This window comes from Poecilia reticulata, linkage group LG14, assembly GCF_000633615.1.
Source record: "Poecilia reticulata strain Guanapo linkage group LG14, Guppy_female_1.0+MT, whole genome shotgun sequence".
NCBI lineage: Eukaryota > Metazoa > Chordata > Actinopteri > Cyprinodontiformes > Poeciliidae > Poecilia > Poecilia reticulata.
Window position 1 is genome coordinate 1,073,179 of NC_024344.1, and position 6,346 is coordinate 1,079,524.

General features: G+C 38.5%; 1 long non-coding RNA gene across 1 annotated transcript; it reads left to right on the plus strand.

The window, feature by feature from the left end:
* The first annotated feature begins 229 nt into the window (after positions 1 to 229).
* LOC108166890 (uncharacterized) lies at positions 230 to 5,133 on the plus strand. Its single transcript, XR_001777297.1, has 2 exons — positions 230 to 1,842; positions 2,160 to 5,133. It is a non-coding gene; the product is annotated as an uncharacterized LOC108166890 (long non-coding RNA).
* The last annotated feature ends 1,213 nt before the right edge of the window (positions 5,134 to 6,346 follow it).

Sequence of the window (6,346 nt, forward strand, 5' to 3'; positions counted from 1 at the left end):
TCTGTGGGACTGCAGTGTTGTTTATGTGTTGGACAAGCTGAAAACATTGTGCCGTCGTGACATCAGTGATTCCAGATGTTGTTGGTGGATTAAGCCAGTGCACACTTCGCACATTTCTTTTATGTTTTGTTGTTTTCCACGTGAAGTTGAGATCTTCAGGATTCTGCCCAGGACTGTTTATTTTTTTAGCAAAGTTTGGACATTAAGCATCTCCCCAAATGTCTGAAGAGACAGTCAAAGGCTTGCAATGAAATCTATACACACAAATACTGACATAGTACACAGTTTACACACACATGCATGCATATGTAATGCACACACAAACACACACACACACACATGCTTTGTCAGTTGAAAACCAAAGCCTGGAAGATGTTCTCTCTGCCATGCAGGGTCATAACGTGTCCACAGCCACAACGGAACATAAACAGACAAAAAACTCAAACAGTGWAAGAATACRAACCACAGAACCACAGCCTTCCCTCTTTTTTCCTCTCTTTCATCTGCTGCCCAAAGCTGTAAGAACGTCCTTTTGGGATGCAAGTCATTGATGAGTAAAAGTGAGCCAACTCAGGGCCCATACGTGCAGAAGCAGTGGGAGCGGTTCTGACCTCAGGCCAGATTAMAATAAGGAACATTTGGGACTCGCTGCCTCACCTTCTGGCCTGCCGTCSCTGCTCTCAGAATGGTGCTGACMCAGACTGCTCGCACTCTCCAGAARGTTATTCCTGCAGATGGACGAGGCTGTGCTGCAGACAGTGGCGTGTACAGACTCTGTAGAGGAATCACGAACACTCAGGTCCATCACTGGAAAAAAGGTGAGGAAAGGTRAAAAGCAGAAGGAGATGACGGCCTCTGGTGCAGCTCCTCTCAGCATGGATTTCCAGGAGGAAAGCTGCACATTGTGGAACTGCTTCTTAGCAWTTTTTAAAAGCCAGAAGACTGAAAAGATGCAACTCTCTGGATTTCTTTTTTTTACTGTTCCAACCACTTAAACAACAGTTCAGAAGATCCCCAAAAAACCTGTAATGTAAAATATATATATATGCTGTTGATATGTACATGGGTCTTAATTATTTTCCGTAGTCTCCCTTATTATTTTTTGTGATAAGCTGTACTTTTTTTTACTCTCTAAAGCAGCTTGAACAGTTAATGTACTTGGCAGTTTATAAATGACTTACAAAGAGTATAAACTGCTCTGGTTTATTGTGGTGATGGCTGCAAAGATGAATTTTATGCCCTGTAGAGTTATAACTGAAAAGCTGAATGAATGTGGATAAAAAACAAAAACAAATGTATCGTTTTTCCTTCCCCTTTTCTACACTGTACTGCTCACATTTTACTGGATGAATCAGGCTCTGGGTCAGTTTCCCCCTTCGTCATGTCGTACCATCCTTTCCGTTTCGTACCCACAAGCACAGCTATGCGTCGTATATKACTGTATTCCCTTTCATAATTAATTGGGGTGTAAAAATACAACCAGCTCAGGAGACAATATGAGATTTTAAAATTTGTAAAAACACTTAGAAAACTCTGTTATGGTATTATGCTATTTTTTTTTACCATTTTCAGTTTAAGAATCTGAAAATGGTGTTGAACATCACAGTCCAGGTTTGACTTCATTTATTGTGGTTTTTGTGTAAGTCTAATTCTAATTCTGTCACAAACAGGATTAGAATTAGGGAATTGTCCCTTTTTGTCTTTTCTCAAATGAAATCTGAGACTGTGGGTCATGCTAAAGTATAATTCAGCTTCCGTCAGTCTAAACCAGTGGTGTCCAAATCCTCCTTTGACATCAGACATTGATGCTGGACGCTGTGTGTTTAGGCAGCCTGCTCAGAGGTTGCAGNCTCTTTTATGGCATTATGCTATTTTTTTACCATTTTCAGTTTAAGAATCTGAAAATGGTGTTGAACATCACAGTCCAGGTTTGACATCATGAATTGTGGTTTTTGTGTAAGTCTAATTCTAATTCTGTCACAAACAGGATTAGAATTAGGGAATTGTCCCTTTTTGTCTTTTCTCAAATGAAATCTGAGACTGTGGGTCATGCTAAAGTATAATTCAGCTTCCGTCAGTCTAAACCAGTGGTGTCCAAATCCTCCTTTGACATCAGACATTGATGCTGGACGCTGTGTGTTTAGGCAGCCTGCTCAGAGGTTGCAGACCCAAAGGGGCCTGGCTTGAAACTCAGCATTCATCTGAGCAATGTGCTGGATGAATGAGGGACTTCCAAACGGGGAAACCCTGAAAGGCCTGAATTTATGTTAGAYACTCGTGAAACTTTCTCAAATTCTTTCAGTGCATGAAACACACTGGATGTTTCCAGTTCAGTATTCACAGATTCACCTATYTGTGGATTTTTCTGTGCAGCATAACTCCAAATTATTTGTGGAAAATCCATTCATTCCTCAATTTCTTTCAAAGAGCTTGTCTGCATTTTTTGGAAAGACAATTCCTGAGATTAATGCGACTWGATACACTGTCAAAGCAGCCAATCCAGGTGCACCATTTATTGTCCCTGGTGCTGATTGGCTGTAACCCCAGAATCGGCGATAAGGGAGAGTAGATATTAGCTTCTGCAGCAGYGCTGAGACGGTTTATGTGTGTTGAAGCATTTCAAAGTATATTTGGTATTTGAACTATTAAAATAGGCAGTTAAAAGTGTTTTTGCAAAGTTTGTATTAATTGAATCCACAATTAAATTCATTTGAATTTTGATTTAATGAACTGAGTCAAAGTACGAAATGGCGAAGGGATGAAATGACCAGCATTGTKTTTATTTACCGAAAATCTGTTGCATCWCTAAGCCAGTAGGGGCGCTAGTTTACCCAACCCATGTTTTAAAGTTGTAAATATTTTAATACCACTTTACAATATTATACATCAAATTTAGTTCAAATTCAAACCTAGTTATTTATTCACTATCTTAAAATTATTTATCTAATTTAAATGACTTTTTTATGAAAAAAGTCTAAAACTCCCCAGCCTAAGAATACTGCAGGTWTTCTTGCTTTGTTCTTGTTATACTAACCAAAAGYTCTTTGATACTAACAGCTTTCTTGAACTGAACCCAAACAGCCATGCAGAGTTCTGCTTCTGCAGGGTGAAACAGGAGAAAGTGAGCGCAACGTTACACCGATTTCCCTTCCCTGAAGCCAACTCTGCCCAGAGGCTGAAATATTCACTAGCTAGCAGGTTCCTGTTCTCCGYGTTCCTGAGCGGGACGAAAGGAATCTGCCTTCATTCGACCTTGGGCTCCATTCACAGGCCACGCTTCACACTGGGATCCCATTACAATGCAGAGCAGCAGCTACAGCCACTCCACTCACTTCACTCAAACTTGTTGTGCTAACTCTGCTGACAGTCGCCCTGGATGTATTCTCCCTTTTCTACTCATAAATGTTAGTTATTTTTCATTATTACATCACATTTAATATACTTTACATTTTTTATGTTYTTGTCTCTTGGGTGTCTTCCAATAATAATGAAAAAACTTTAGATTTTCTTTGAAGTAGCAAAGAAAAACATAAGTCAAATACACTTATAGACTTATAATATACCTAAAACTTGTTTCCTTGTTTTATGCTGAAAGTGAGCATTTTAAATACTATTATGTTTTTATGCAACATTTTGTCACATAAACAGATGAATTATGTTTAATCTACCTTGTAAATGCATTTATACCCTTTGAGCTTTTGCATGAGTTCATGTTACAACCAAAAAAATCTATTTCATTTTTAGAAAGTAAAGCATATAACTGGGAATTAGAAGAAAAATTTAAATTTTTTAAACATTTTTTTAAACATACAAATAAAGAAAYCTTGTGTTTAGATCCTACCATCTTGCCCTCTGAAGGAAATAATTCTCACTTCCACATTTTCACTTTGTCCAAAACTCTTCACCACCACCGGTTCTCCAGATCTTCCCTGACTAATRATCTCCTTTCCCAGGTGGCTTTGCAGGTGATGCTCATGCGTTTCCACCTCTGGATGAAGGGCTGAGCGGTGCTTCATGTTTATGTCATTGCCACATCCGGTGATCATTGTTTATGTTTCTCTACCAGAATAAAAAAAAAGTGCATCGAGGTTTGGGGTTCTGAAAAAATGCAGAAATGTTCAAAGGGTATAAATACTTTTGCAAGGCATTTTATAACTGCTGCATATTAGGGCTAAGATGTGATGAAAATTATCGTCACTTTCCTAAAACAATGCCTCAAGTTTTTTTCTTTCTTAGTTTTTTTTTTTTTTTGCTAAAAATGATCTGTTTTGCAACACAAAGGGGTGATTCTTTCTTTTTTTTTTTGCAGAAATCACTTTTGGCCAAAAATGACATATTTTACAAAGGTGATGTTTTCTAATATTGTTTTCAAAAGCACACTTATGTTTTATTTATTTCCTTTGCAAGAATATATTTATTTAATAAACTAGACTTAGAAGTTTTTAATTCCACATGTTGTGTAGGTTGGAAAAAAGTTTGATTACTTTTTCCATTTATGCATACCATTTTCCGTGGCTTTATTCAGAAATGATATTTTTTTCACATCACACTTTATTGTTGTCATTATTGCCCTTTAACTGCCATCRTCACTGTGTCCCGGTTTACAGAGTTCTGCTCTGTTCAGCTCATAAAGGTCCAGATTCCCTCCATCTTCTGCTTCACTGATATCATGTGTCCACTCATCCTGTTGCCTTTTCACACAAATAATATTTCTGTGATACATTTCTTTCACTGCAGCTCTGTCATACAAAGGCTGGATGTTTAACTGTTTTAAGACTTGTGGTTYGTTCTAGAAATACATTAAAATGTGCTCTGGGGGCCTCCTTTGTCAAACAAGCTTGTTAAACATTGTGCTTTTCCACATYGTGGCCTCTAAAAGGCCGAGTGGTTCCAGGATAACAGTCTGTCTTTCCACTTACTGTCCTTGCCAGCCAAGCAAGACAAGAACAGGAAGTTTGAAACTGGTTTTGTGCTGGAGTTTTCTCCTGCCAGAGGATGTCTGTCATTAAAAAATGACATCATTCTGTCTTTGCATCATTTCACCACTCCTGCAGAGGGCAATACATGGACTGACTAAACAACTGCCTTCTACAACTAGTTCAAAAAGGGAAATAAAGTTTGAAGTGAATCTCATGTGTGAGGCATCATTTTTTCCTGCATAGTTTTCTTCTGAACATATTACGGTAATTACTGTTGATGTATCTGTTTTTGTGCTGCACAGAAACAAAGTGTTCAGCGTCGTCTCTTCACAGTGAGAAGGCGTTTGGTTCTCCTCCTTCCCAAAACTTTGTGAAAACATACATTTGTAGATGGTGGGCCGTTGTAAATGACTTCCAGTAGGAGTCTTTGTTAGTGTGAGTGGGGGGTTCAGACTGAAATTACATCATGTACATCCTGGGAGGCAGTTTAACTTAATTTGAGGAGCAGCTGGTCAGGAGCCAAACCATCCCAGGCGGAGGCAGCTGCCCAGCCACAGGTCAGCCGCCGGGCGCAGCAGCCCTGGTGTGATCCGATTTTACACTGAAGGCTGAGATCCACAAGAAGTCAAGACCGTATGAAGAATTAAAAAAGCAGTCAACATGAGTATTTTTGTTTTAGCATAACACATTGATATTGTACTTCTTGTTTTCTGGCCTGTAAAGTATGAGCAAAGGAAAGGAAATATGAAAAAAATAAATCTGTGTTTTCATGCCTTTTTTTCAAATAATAAAGATCAGAATTTCTGCAGAATCACTAACATTACATATTCTTTAGTTTTACTTTAAATACTTTATTTTAAAGATTGTTTTCAATTAATCACTGAGGTTTTGTCAACAGCAGGCAGCAAAAACATTTTACATAATTATCAAGATGTAGAAATAAACAAAAAATATATGGAAGCAATAAAATTATGGAGCCAAAGTGAAATCCAAGACTTAACAATTGAGGTTTAGAATATCACCCTATATCACCAGATACATCTTTTTAAAACCTATAATTTTCAAAGAGAGTTCAAATCTGTAAAATCTGTCAAACTTGGTGATTGTCATCCTTATGTCTTGTCCTTCCTTCAGTGATCCAGGCCCACTTGCTGCTTGTCAGTCCTCCTTTATTCCTGCCTTCCATTGGAATTTAATTCCATCGACTTGTCTGACGAACGGTGGCCTACATACCTCCTTCCTTAAAGGTCCCAGCCGCCGTGAGGCTTCTCGTGCCAAATCCATGAAGACCAGTGGCCGTGAATTTGCCAAACTCTGTCCTATCTGCCTTCAATCCATTGTGCCTGAATGAACATGCACTTAATCCAGAGGAACATGAGAGCTTTTGTTTATGGGACATCAGTTTTACTTGCTGGCCGTCTTGCATC